Below are 14051 nucleotides of genomic sequence, written 5' to 3'. Positions count from 1 at the left end.
GTTAAATCTATTTTTTTTTTTGGGGGGGGGGGGCTTTAAGGAATATAGAACACTAACAAAAGTGGTTGTTTCAGTTTTTATTACCTTTTAAATGAAAAGGGGTTTTCTCCTGACTCTCACTGGTATATCGGGTCATGTGCTGGTTGTACGTCAATGTGCCTATGAAACATCTGTGAAACCTAAGCCACATTCAGGACGACCATCCAGACTTCAGCTACAGCTGTGAGCATTTAGCTAATGCTAAGGTTCTAACACCAGTCAGTGTTAGAATTTCAGGATCATTTCAGCAAAAGCTCAACTCAGAAGAGACGTTGCACGTGTGCTGCATGTGGACTAGGGGATCTTGAAAATATGCCCAGATTCTCCAGCTGTTTTTTTTCCTTTACATAGTACAACATAATTTAGGCAGAATGTAATTACTGCAAATGGAGGGAGTAGCGGCAGCATTCCTAGCAGACTGGCGAAGATTGCTAATCCATCCCCAGTGAATGGCATTAATTACACGCCAGAATCAAAGAATTATAACCACTGATTATGAGTGATAATGTGCCAGAAATCTATAACATACGTGCAGTAGACAGCAAAGTCGTTACTCACTGACAAAGCACAGTAACCCCATTAATGCATTTCCCAGCGTTGGGCAGGCAGTAGTAACACAACTCATTTAGTTAATTGCACCAGATCTCATCAGATTTATTGATTTTATTGCTATTATTTCCCTTGGAAAAAAAACACAGATCACACAGATGCAGTCGTATGTTAAAATTTGATTAAGGGACAAGAGAGGGAAGAGAAATGGATGAGTACATAAATAACTTGATTACGTTATTAAACCCGGTAGAGCCTCACATGTCAAACATGAGCACGAAGCATGCAATCTTAATAGAGACTAGGCCAATTTACGACCATTTTAAGGAAAGTTATTGTATGCAGTATAAAACAGAGCCATCAGCGTTAATGAGTCATTAGATTCCATAGAGAAGATGGATAAGATCGAAAGAGAAAGTGTGATGCATTGATATTTGAATTAGCGATATGGTAGCATCCACTGAGCCTTTATCACACAGGGTGCAGTTTGGCAGCCGTCTCTGAGAAACACAGATATGTCTGCCATCCTCAAACAGCGCCAGCTAGCTGCCGAAGAAAGGCGGTTCGGTCTTTAGAAAATCTGCAGTGGGTACGAACATCCTGCAAGACAAAATTTGGAGACAACAACCGGATAACCTTCACGTTACATTGCATTATGAGAATTACATTACATAAATTGATTTGCTTAACAGATGGCCTTATCCACTGTGACAGTCGTGATATACAATTGAGCATAATCGGTAACCCAATAATGATTCCTCCTGCAGCAACAGAGTAAAAAATACTTCGCTCAAGGGTACGAGACATGGAAGAGAAGGCCCCAGGCCTGCACTCCCAGATATCAGATGCTCATCAGGGGGCTTCAAACAGCTACTTCATTGCTTTTAATTTCTGCACAATGTTTTAACCACATTAAATGAAATATGACTATGCGTTTCCGTGACATTTAATTTACCCTTTTCTAGAGAGACTCCAGCTATTGTGTGAATGTATTGGGGGCTGGCGGTGACACATTTTCGGCACTGATTAGCAGAACGAGATTTGCTTCAGCTTGGGAACGTAATTCATTCACAGAATAAATGTTTTTTTTTTTGTGAACTGAAAGGCATGATTCAGATGAAAGACAAATTCCAGCCTGATTGCTGTGAAACACCCACCCGTAAAGGGTGCTGGCTGATGACGCTTTGAAAAAAAAAAAAAAAGATTGTACCAAAGTTTCAAGTTCCACGCCTGTGAGAGCCAGGAATCCGCAGAGGGTTTCGCTGCAGAAATGCTGCTTCTCCCCTGCTGTTCCCATCCTGGGCGATGCGTCTGGACGGCGATGACATAATGCACCAAAAGTGGACCATGATGTCATGCATATCTTAAAATACTGACTCCATGTTTTTATCTGGGCTCACAACACAGGGACCGACTGCCGAACTATCCCCTACTTTTCCTCGAGTCATAGCTGAGGTTTGAGCCGCATTGCGGCATCTCGCTGAATATAATTCATAATTTAATTCTCGAACCCTAAACGGAAGCTAAATAGAATAAGAAGCCAATAAACTGTTTTACTTTATTATGGCTCATGTTAAACCTTTTATGATGATATATAATCTTATAATCTTTTCTAATATATACTGGTCCCTGTAAATTAATTTGTCTATTTAAAGATTTTGTTTGGCAAAATATAAGTTAACAGCACCTTAAATAATTCTGTGAAAATGCCCTTATAAATGCTGTATGAGATCATTTAAGCACATGACCACTGAACCCTGACGAGTGATGTTTTGATTTTAACCTCACCTACCAAAAATGATCGGTACTGAGTCGTCTCATGAGAACAGGGCACTTCATCGCCTGCAGTCAGTCTCACGCACATGCCAAGCCCAGTGGCCGCGGCAGAAAAGGGCAGAAATTTTGGTGCCGCCCACACAGATGGATGGCGGCACTCATTAGACCAGTGTTTCTCAACCTGGTCCTCAGGGACCTCCAGACAGTGCAAATTTCTGCTCTGGGAGCTGAGAGGGAGCAAAAATGTGGACCGTTTGGAGGTCCCCAAGGACCGGGTTGAGAAACACTATATTAGCACTGAAGCCTGGGGAGAACATCGGGAGAAGGGGTGGAGCAGTTACCTTACTTTTCCAGCTGTAACTGGTGATGATGAGAAAATACCAGCATAGCACACTGGTGTAGAGCTGCAGAAGCAGAAGACCAAAATATAACCACTGATTTAGAAGCACTGGTTGGAATTTTCATCCAAAATAGCCAGCTCCAAGTATTACATTTTCTCATGACATCATGAAATGGATGTGGTTGGAGCATTGTCCATCCATCCATCCATTCTCTGAAATCACTTGTCCCATTCAGGGTTGTGGGGGGTCCGGAGCCTATCCCAGAAGCTATGGACACAAGGCAGGGAACAACCCAGGATGGGGTGCCAACCCATCACAGTGCACACTCGCACACCATTCACTCACACACGCACACCTATGGGGAAGTTGGAAACTCCAATCAGCCTCAGCATGTTCTTCGACTGTGGGTGGAAACCGGAGTACCCGGAGGAAACCCCACGATGACACAAGGAGATCATGCAAACTCCACCCCATGTGGAGGTGGAGCATTGTTACTGCTGCATTTAATTTGAACTGGGAAGTCAGAATTTCCGAGTTTCTAGTTAGAAATTTCAACTGGAACACCCCCTGAAGTTGGAATTCTGACTCGGAATGTCAGAGGGACCTCTGAAATCCCTACCTCAGAATTCAAGATGGGTGTGCCCTTCATGAACAGATGTGAAACCTGTAGTTGTATACTGTTAGCATTTATCTATTATTTGTGTCTCATTAAATCGGTCATACACACAGTGCTGTCCATCTGTGCACATGTTGCTACGGTGTTTATATTTGCCAAATCCTGCGAAATGCATTGTTATCAACTGGTATTGCCAACAATGGCTAACAATTAAACAGGCGAGAACTAGGGCCTGTTTGGGGAAGCAAGATTTCTTGCTTTGCTGGATAACTTGTCAGATTTAAGTCTGGGAAAAATGTAAGTGAAGAAAGATAAAAGCCATTTAAAATGGGGTACCTTAAATGTGACAAGTTATTCGGCTAGGCAAGAAATCCTCCTTTTTCAAACAGGTTCCTGGTATTGTTAAATGATTTTCTGACTTGTCCTGGAATGCAATTAACAGGTGTGACGTCATTCCCAGCTGCTACTTCTGACTTCCGAGGTAAATGGTTATTACTATAAGGCAGCCTTTTCAGCCAATGTGCCACGAACCAATGTGTATTAGTGAATTTTTATTCATTTATGCCCAATAGGTTATAAGGATGCTTGTCTTTTAATCAAATGAGGCTGAGAATAAGATCGCCCTACAGTTGGAATGTTATGTTCGACAATTTGCAAACTGCCCTGTAGTAAAAAGACAAGACCATGGACAAATATTTGAAATGAAAATATTTTCAAAGGAAAATCTAGAAAACATACTTGATCTTGAACCAACAGGTTAAGAGCTATGTGATACATGGTATTGCTAATTAGTAGTATGTGTTAATCAATGGTGTGCCCTGGGATAATTACCTTAAGACAGGTGTGCCGTGGCAGACAAAATGTTGGAAAACTGCTCTAAGGCATCGTGCTAGATGCTTTCTTTAATGTTACATCTTCTTCATGTACTTAAGTTCTTAATCGACACAAGTAAGACGCCAACACTGTACAGTGGAAAGATCACTGCAAACATAATTTCAAGAAACAAAACTCCTTTATCTTGTATATTTACTATTGTCTAAAGGCCTTATGGCTGGCACCCTGTACTTGGTTATTCTGTGCCAGTAGATTCTAGGCTTTGGATCCCCGCAACCCTGCAAGAGACATGCAGGTATGGAAAATGGATGCATGACTGAAGGCTTTGTGTTTACCCACATCAAGACATAAGCAGACATGTACAGTGTATAGACAGCTCCTTTCAGGTGGATGGAAACGCAAGGGATCGCAGTGGGGACCATTATGATTCCTCTTGGTTCAAATAACATCCTTCTTTAGATTAGCCAGCACATACTGTGGAGGTGATGCTATAATCTGAATCGAACGGTCACTATAGCACAGAATATGACACTCGTTCATCTTATTCATGCCATTCTACTATCTTTTGACAATGGTTCTGTCTATGCTAGGGCTCCTTGACTCACCTGGTGCCTTTGATAATGCAGATTTCACTGCATCTCTTTCATCAAACCCAAAGACACAGCTAATCTAAGAGGACATGTCCTCTGATTATCTAGGTCATGCCAATCTGATATGTATCAGTTAATGCAAATAAATTATTACTCCTTCGATCTTTCCACGGTCAAGGTGAGCTCCCCACAGGCCTCGAGGCCGAGGCCTCCCCTTATCGCCGCAAACATGCTGCAGCGCGGAGATGCTATCTGACAACATAGCGTTAGGTCGCCCGGCTATGCATACAGTCCGACTCTCAATTATCTTTGTCAGCAAAGCCAGCAGAAGCAGCTCCCAGGCCAGCACCAGATCTGGTTGACACAGAACATGTCAATTTTTTTGTTTCACTCACATACAACTCAAAGGAAAATGCTAATGCTAATTTCCGAGAAGATGAACTGACCTCATCTATTTCTGTATGCCTGGCGGTGCTTTAAGCCACGAGTCCAGTAGAACCAAATGATCTGAATCCCTCTACCTCCCCAGCTGTCTACAGTGCCAGGTACGACATTGAGCTCATCCAACTTACCAAATATCGCAAGCCTTGGGTGAACTCTAGAACGCCTTTTTCGCTTGACCTCTGTTTGTCTCTCCTTCATTGTTTCTTGTTTGCTTTCCATGACTTCCAGAACTTGTTTGGCGGTGACCATTAGCTATTGTCCAATCAGAAATCACTTTTTGTGGTAACCATGCCTACAAATGCACGTACTGTAGCTAGCAAAAAGATGAGCCTTACCTGCTTTTTATTTTCCAGGGATTCATCACTCTAGTTTTATCCAATCAAAAATCCTTTTTTGTGATAACCATGCTTTCAAATGCACTTAGCTAACAAAAAGCTGAGTCTTACTGGCCACAGTGGTATTACTGAAAGTATTACATTTTAAGCTGCAAAGTCCTTGTCACACCATAGATTTTATGCTTGAGGTCTCCGATCATGCTAATGAGGCATTATTTTTTTGTGATCTGCTACCACTATGCTGATTCATCCAGATCCTATCAGCTTTCATCCCATTTTCATCCATCTTGCCCATGGCTCAAGGCCCCATAGGCTGAACAGGCAAAACGAGAGGTTTAGTGTGGAAGCAGGGAGGCTAGCCCCCTTCTGCTCTCAGAGCCCTGGCGGACGGAGAACATCATGGCTGCCTCACATGACTAAGTGCCATTTTTTAAATTTTTTAACTGCCTGAGGGTGGAGGGCAGGATCTAGATGACCGCTGCACACAGGCATGCCGTTTGGGACTCCGCTACGTTGCTGTTGCACAATGGGAATGGGGTCAGGAACCAGTTATGCCTCTAGCTATTTCCGAATCACGCACGGCGAGAGCGCCAGCCCTGCAATGGCTGCCAGTGCCGATTTTGCCCGACCGCTTTGCGTCACCGTGCTCCAGATCCGTTCGTTTTTTCGGAGTCCCCGTAATCGTCCCATGCCTGAGCTCGTAATGTCCCCTGGATGAACTCCAAGGCTGGCAGCTCCCTGTCTGCAAGTCAATCTAGTTATTCCAGGTAGCTGTCCCAAATGCCACCCCTAATCAGCCGCGTGAAATGCCATTTACTGCCATGTGCCGCGAAGCCTTCTTGCAGCTGTTAGCGTTACCCTTTGCCAGCAACTAATGATTTTCACCCTCATGATATTTACAAGTTTAGATATATTTTGCTGACCTTCAGCCATTGTTTTCCACCGGAGAAATGTAACTTTTTAATAATGGTTTCTGTCTAAATCTCTGCTTAACAAAGGAATCCCTGAATATTGTTCCATTACGCTACTCATTACTGAAACATGTGGAGGCCTTTGCTGCACATGCAACCATTGGTCGATTTCCTCGAGCTGCAAGGCAAGATCATGTGTAAAACTCTCCTGGCGATATCATAATTCAGTAAAGGTGAGAGCTTTCAATGCAGAACCACCATGGAGGCTTTCAGGAATGACGACAAATATACCAAAAACTGTATAAACTTACAAAATGAATTCGCTTCACAAATCATTGGTCTGTTTCACAAAAACGAGGAAATATTGATCAAATAAAGCACTGACATTCTGACAAAAAACAAAATTTCTATGGGTGTCATTTCCTTTTAGAAAGAATAAGAATTACATTGTTCCAATCAAGGTAATATGCTGCGCCTGTTGTCCCTTTTTGGTGTTGTTGGCTGAGCTTTTGGAAAATCCTTTTGCTTTGAGTCCGTTTCTGGTTTCTTCTTATGACAAAATATTTTTACATTAATTTTCCTTTACATTGCCAAGGTAAAGGCTTTCTGTTTTTAGTATCATTGATATATTCTGCTTACGATTGTGACAGTGGTTCGGCTGTTGGATTTTTGGTGGATGAAATGCTTTTATTTATTCTGTTTAAAATTGGCTTCACCCTTTCCACAGAGGCAGGATATCTCTGAAAAAGCGTTATTGTGCAGATGAAGTTTATCAAGTAAGTGAAGAACACTTCTGCCAGTAAGAGTGTTATTAATCACGAATGGAAGAAAAATGATTTTTTTTTTATCTTGAAATGTGAATCTTGAAATAATTTACAACAGTTCAGTGTCTGTAGGGGTTTGAAATGTTCTCAGGCAGTCATGTTTGATAGGGTTCTTGGGGCATTTACTGTGCAAAGGCAGAGCCTGTGTGCTGATTAATACCCCCTTCCTAAGAACGGTTAATCCTTTCTGGGGCTGGGAAGGTTTATAAAGCACTACTTTGCAATTCGTCTCAGGCTGAGAGCTGATCCATGGCAATAGAATGTTCTAGAAGATCTGAATGTCAGAACACCACCTCCAGTTCAGCTGCAGCCAGAACTTCGCCAGAAGCACACTACTCAAATGAACTCAACCTTTCAGAACTCAGATATGAAATAATCCTTAAATTATTTTCTTTTCCCACCTGCTGATTTACTCGATGTCATGTTTCTAAATCCTGCATAGATGATTGAAGCTAGTTTGAGTGTCTTTGTGGTGCTTTAAATCCTGCATGTGCTTTATTGTTTTTCACAGCTGCCTGCACAACAGGTGTGAGATTCATCTTCCAACCATTTATCCAGAACAAGGTCAACATGGGGGCTGGAGCCAATCCTGGCAGCAGAACATAACACTCAACCCTGAAGGTGTGAGGCAACAGTGCGACTCATTGATCCACTGTGTGAAATGATGAAAGTAAATTAACAGAATTGGAGTAGTCAAACCCTCTCAAAACGTAATCAGCATATAGGAAATTCTTCAGAAGACATTTTCAGCTATTGAAAATAGTTGCAAGGACAAATTCTACCAGGCTTTCGAAGGTGGAAAGGGTACCGTTAGGGTTAGAATTGAAAAAATACAAACATTTTTGCTTGTTTTTATTTTATACATAGATTTCGTAATTATTTTTCAGCCCAAAGCATTTTATTTCAGCAGTTCCAGCATATTATGTAGTCTTTTCTTTTAAAGAATTGTGATACGCTACATTAAAAAATTATCTAATGTAGTCACACAATAAGCAGAAAGCTGTAAAACGTCAGATTCAGAGTGTGTCAACATGTCGTCTTTCAGGCATCTGGGGATTCTCCATGATACATGCTTCACTCAGTTCCTTCATAACCCAGTACATTCCCTCATTTTTCTGGACACACTTCACAAATGTCTTTTCCCTGCTAGAGAGAAAAAGAGAGCATAAGTTTCTGAGATGAATTTCACCCTCAATTGGGCTTGAACTCACTAGTTGCCGTTTCTGTTTTGTCAGTGGATCTTTCATGCATGGCTTCCTTGGGGGTGTTGTGCACGCATTCTGTTATAGAATCCTCTTTTTTTTTGCAAAAATAATGCATCTTCCTGATGGGTCTCAGTGACATCTGTGTAATCATTTTGAGTTTCTGTGTACAGAAAGGTGTTCTCTGAATAATGCATGAGGCTGAGAATATGAGCTCTGACTGCAGAGACTCTGTTTATTCCTAAAGTGAATAACATGAGCTGTTAATACGACAGCTGTGAGTAACTGTGGTGCTCTTTGATATGAATAAGTCCAAGATCATGTTCCATTCAATAGATAGTCTTAACAATACAGCATTTTCAAATTCAACTGACTTAATATAATAATTAACTTAATAGCTCATTAGATTCTTACAAAGTGAACAGTGTTAGTTGGAGATTTTTATGGTTTAAATAACCAGCTATTTGACTGCAGATATTCTTTTATCTACTTTCCTGAAGACCCCCCCCTCCACCGCGCCTTATAAGGAACATCAACCTTTGGATCATATATCAGTTTTCTCAACCATTACACAACCAGTGAAAAATGAATGTTTTGACACTTACGCATTTGGTTACATGCTATTCAGGTTAATATCCTCACAAAAGGGCACAGTGAAGAAATTGCATCAGATTGTTGATTACACACATCTAACATTCCAGTGTTTTTTTTTTTACCAAATAAACATCAGTACTAGTGTGAGACTCTATTCTGATATAGCACCTTTCAGGCTAAAACATTCACAGAAATCCAACAACATCATGCAAAAATTAGTATCTAATAATATGGAAGAATGAGTAGATGGATGGATGAACATTTTACTGCTTCATGAGATGTTAGATGTTATGTTTTTCTTATTGACGTTAATGGTTTGTAGAATCATCAATTGGCTTGGCAGACTTTGCATCTTAATACGTTGTACTTTTTAAGAAGTTTTCTGCTTGAACATAATGTGCATGCCGCCTAACATCTCTTAGGCACAAAGAATTATACAGAATAATTGTGGTAAGCAGTTATTTCAGCCTGGGGATCAATACGTTTCAGTGCCTGGGGTAGCCGAGATGCAAAGTGTATATAATGGGCTGCATCCTGCACCTGGTGATCAATGTGAAATGAGCGCTTGCTCGTCATATTGACAAAATGGATTTCAGATATTGACTCTGTCCAATCTGGACTCATGTGCCTATTGATATGAACTAAGTGCCTGGGCCAATAAGGCCAGTGACTGGATTAGTTCTTTGCTTAATACTGAAGCATGAATTTGATAAGAAGGCACCTACTATGCCTGTGTAATAATGTTTTCCTGTGTTTTTGCGTGTGAGAGGGCCAGCCGCCTGTGTTGTTTTATTTTCTGTTTTCATTTCATCCCCCATCCCTTCATCCCCAGTCTCCTGTCCCTCTGCCACATCGTTCCGTTCACTGTCTTGCCAAAATCAAATGTGACGTCACTTTAAACAAAACATCAAATGAAACTGAAGATGCGTGTATTGGTTGGGCCACAGTTACAGATTCATAATATCCATACATGGATTCATACTACTGTAATTATGACAGACAACATAACCAATTAGAAGGGAATTCTCACAGACCTGAGACAGGCAAAGCCCATACTAACGTCTATGCCATTCAAAGGCCTTGCCACAAGAGGGCTAATCGTCATCATTTCATCCAGAAAACGGAATGGAAACAAGCCAGATCCCTACATGCACATATTAACCAGCCGAAGATACAGTGTGAAATTTTTATGCCATCAAGCACCACACAATTAATTAATTAATTTGTAATGATTTCTATATTTGGATTGGAGGTATATTTGTACTGTCAACACTGCTAAAGTTAATGCTAGTCTATGTAACACTCCACATTTTGAAATTAGCATGAGATGCTAGAATGAGCCATGTATCCTGATGTAGTACCCTATCGAGAATCAAACCACAGAACACAGGAGGCTGAATGAAAAAGTGCAGTAAATAAAAATCTTGGAGAAACAACATTATGCAAACAGAGCTTGTTCTGACTGGATTTCGTTTTATGTTCTGTTCTGAAAGGCCATACGTTTAACAGTCTCAGAGAAGGTGTGCAGACCACGCCCTGAATAAAGGTCCCTCATGATTTGTGTTTATTTAAGCCAAAGGCCACCTTATTAATTTCCAAGCCCATAAAAACACTCAGTAGTGTTGCAGATCCGATTCTCTGTGTGTTAGTATTTCACACACTGCGCCGCTATGCCCTTTCTCTAAATGACAAGGTTATGAATAATGTTGGGGATCCTTATTAACTGTCACGTCTGAAATATCTGGGTTCGCCCAACGCAGATAAAAGCATGCAATATGGATGTCTTTGATGTAAAGTGATTTACCAGTGACATGTCAGGAGAAAAAAAACAAAAGAAAAATGTACAGCAGAGGCCTAATGCCACGTTAGTCAATGTTCCAGCTTCTAGTTCGGGTTTAATGATCAGCCACACAGTTGCTGTCTCCACAATCTGAGCACTTGTTCCATCTATCACCCGCAGTGCTGTTTGGAGCATTGTAGGCTTTTGGGTTGCAGCATAAATTGATTTCTGTGGTGTAAGGCAGCCTGATGTGTAGCATATATATATTTATGTTAATATATGACTCATTGGGATGCTGTAATTCGCAATCCATCTTTCTAACGCCAAATGTATATGTGTGCTTTGACCTTTGCTTGTAGGTGCTGTTTTAGGTACAGCTTTTGGTACATTTGGACATACGGCTGTAGGTGCTGTTTGACATACGGCTGCAGGTGCTGCTTGACATACGGCTGTAGGTGCTGTTTGACATATGCCTGTAGGTGCTGCTTGACATACGGCTGTCCGTGCTGTTTCACATACGGCTGTAGGTGCTGGTTGACATACGGCTGTAGGTGTTGCTTGACATACGTCTGTAGGTGTTGCTTGACATACAGCTGTAGGTGTTGCTTGACATAGGCTGTATGTGCCATTTGTCATATGGCTGTAAATGTAATTTTCTAAAATCCCTGCAATGACTCAGTCAAGACCCAAAGCCAGCAGCTCAGTTGCAGTAGGGACTCCCTCTATTTTGATGGCTGCAGATTGACATAGCGTGTGTGAAAATATCACAGGCCAGTAACACTTGCCTGGGGGTGCTGGTGATAAAACTGGTCAACCAATGCATTTAGCCATTTCTTATGATGTCAGGGGTCATAAGAAAAGGTATGGCTTTTAAATATATAGTTTATATTGGAATAAATCAAATCCCCCTCCCCCAGACCACCTTGGTCCAATGGAATGCTGACCAAGGGCTAGCACCCGGGACTAAGCTAAGTGGGACCCTCCGTGAGCATGGAAGCCAACAGCAAAGCTCAAAGTGCAAATCAGACATGGGCACTATTTACTAGACACTTTTTATGGGGGGGGGGGAATTCTGTTCCCATGATGCGTAATTATACCCTTCAAGTCCCTTCAAGTCCCCCGCAACTCTGACCAGGATAAGATGGTTGGATGTGTGGTTGGATGAACCGGGAATCCTAAATATTATGGCAGTTTACAGATGCACACTAGTCATCTTATTGGAATTGAAATGTGCTTAAGTTGTTGTGGTGTCAGAACAGAACTGTGAACTACAGGCCAGAGATTACAGCCCTTATTCGGTTTATTTTCAGGTATTGGCCGATGTAGCTGGATTAATATTACAAAGCACTTGCATATCCCTGACCAGGAAGGCTTGTTCCTGAAGGACATGATGTGGTATATATTTTTTTCAGCACTAAACAAGGTCAGGGTGAAATGAACAGTACTTCTGATGGCTTGTGTTTTTTTAAGGTGTTACAATAAAGAATCATGTGCATGATGAGAAAACAGCCCTTAATGTCTTGTCCTTCTACATTTTGTAAGACCATGTCAACTAATGTTTTGCTATTAATGGGATTCTGCATGATGAAGTGTGTAATTTTGAGGAAAATGTTGATGTTGTCGTAGATAAACGTTTACTGAGTGGCGTGACATCAGGGACACTTAACCTGTGCTTGGGTTTAGCCCCCAGCACTTGACTGCTAATGCAGGCTGAGCTCATAAACGTTACCACGGCCCCAGAGTGATGGGCTCTAATGGCCGCCCCGCCCCATGCCATCAGTGACCCTTTGATTGCCGTTCCCTTCTCACACACTGTATTAATTGTATGGCAGAATTTTCTGGGCAGTCCAGGAGATAAATAGCACTTTGTTTATCCAGGCTCACTGTAATCACATAATCAGTATTTTTTTATTTTCTAACACTGCCTCCCTCCAAACCAAGAAGGTCCGATCCTTGCTCAGGAGCCCAACATTGAAACCATTCTGCGGACCTTGGGATTTGAACCAGTGACTTTTAGATTATAGGCACAGTGATGTCACCCACTGAGCCACAAACACATCCCCCACAATGAAGGGCATATCTGGGATGATAAGTTATCGCCTGGCTGCCTATAGCAGGATACAAAAAAGATACCTAATGCAGTGGTTTCTAAATAGCGATATTTTAAAATCCTTTGTGATTTATTTTCAATGGGGTAGTAAGTGCTAGTGTAAGGGGGGTGTACAGGGTGTAAATTCATCTGTCTAGACGTTCACTCAGCAGTTCCTGTGGGTTGTTGGATTGCGTCACAACATTAAGAACAGAAGAGCGGGTTAGATTCCTGGGAAGGATGAAAAGCTGCCCCTGCAAATGCTCATCGGTAACCAATAATCATTAGCTAATTTCTCAAAAGCTTCGATATAGTAGCAGGGAGAGCCAATTGGCTTGTGGGAGTCGGGGGCTTCTTGTTGGTAATACATTTATAATGTAGCTGATCCTGTTTTAATCTGTGCTGTTTGGTGGCTCCGTGGTTAGCACTGGCACCGCTTACCTCCAGTTTGAATACCATCACGCTGTGTGTGAATTTTGCAGTAGAATGGCATACCGTCCAGCCGTGGCCTCTAGCTCCCACCCAAAGGCATCACTTTGTGGGTGGGGGTTGAGTTTTCCACCTATTTAAGGGGGTCCAGGGGGTTGTATTGGCTGATCATTGGGGGGTTGCAACCCCCCCATCCCTCTATAATTCATGCCCATGTTCCACCCCGACTAGGATGAGTGGTTGGAGGATGGATGAATGGATATTATCAGTAATAGCTTGTCTAATTGACACTGTGTGTGTGTGTTCATCTGTCCACTACATTCTTGCTTCCTTCAGTATGCGCCACAACTTACCCCCTAGGGTCAATAAATTCCACCTTAATATATTTTATTGTGCTTATAAGTATCAAAGTATTAGTAACACTATACTCACTAGATAGATTATCTTACAAAATTTTGAAATTAAATAAAAAAAAAACCACCATTGAATTAAATGTATGAAGTACATAAATCCGAAAACCTAGAAAGGAAAATACAAGGATAAATGTATTATAATAATTATGCATTCTAGTCATCGTACATCATTCCCTTCAGGCAAAAATCACATAACACACGGAAATGTAACTCTGCTTCCCATCTGCCTTGAGGCAGAGCCTGTCGGTGTGATGTGACGTTATATCCCATATGGCATATATTAGA

General features: G+C 41.6%; 1 long non-coding RNA gene across 1 annotated transcript; it reads right to left on the bottom strand.

The window, feature by feature from the left end:
* Window positions 1-385: 385 nt before the first annotated feature.
* On the bottom strand, window positions 386-5947 carry LOC111836244 (uncharacterized). Its single transcript, XR_002836371.2, has 3 exons — window positions 5525-5947; window positions 5318-5441; window positions 386-1188 (listed from the first exon to the last, which is right to left on the bottom strand). It is a non-coding gene; the product is annotated as an uncharacterized lncRNA (long non-coding RNA).
* Window positions 5948-14051: the final 8104 nt, after the last annotated feature.

The sequence above is a fragment of the Paramormyrops kingsleyae genome, chromosome 7, assembly GCF_048594095.1.
Source record: "Paramormyrops kingsleyae isolate MSU_618 chromosome 7, PKINGS_0.4, whole genome shotgun sequence".
NCBI lineage: Eukaryota > Metazoa > Chordata > Actinopteri > Osteoglossiformes > Mormyridae > Paramormyrops > Paramormyrops kingsleyae.
This window is presented reverse-complemented; position numbering and strand designations above follow the sequence as displayed.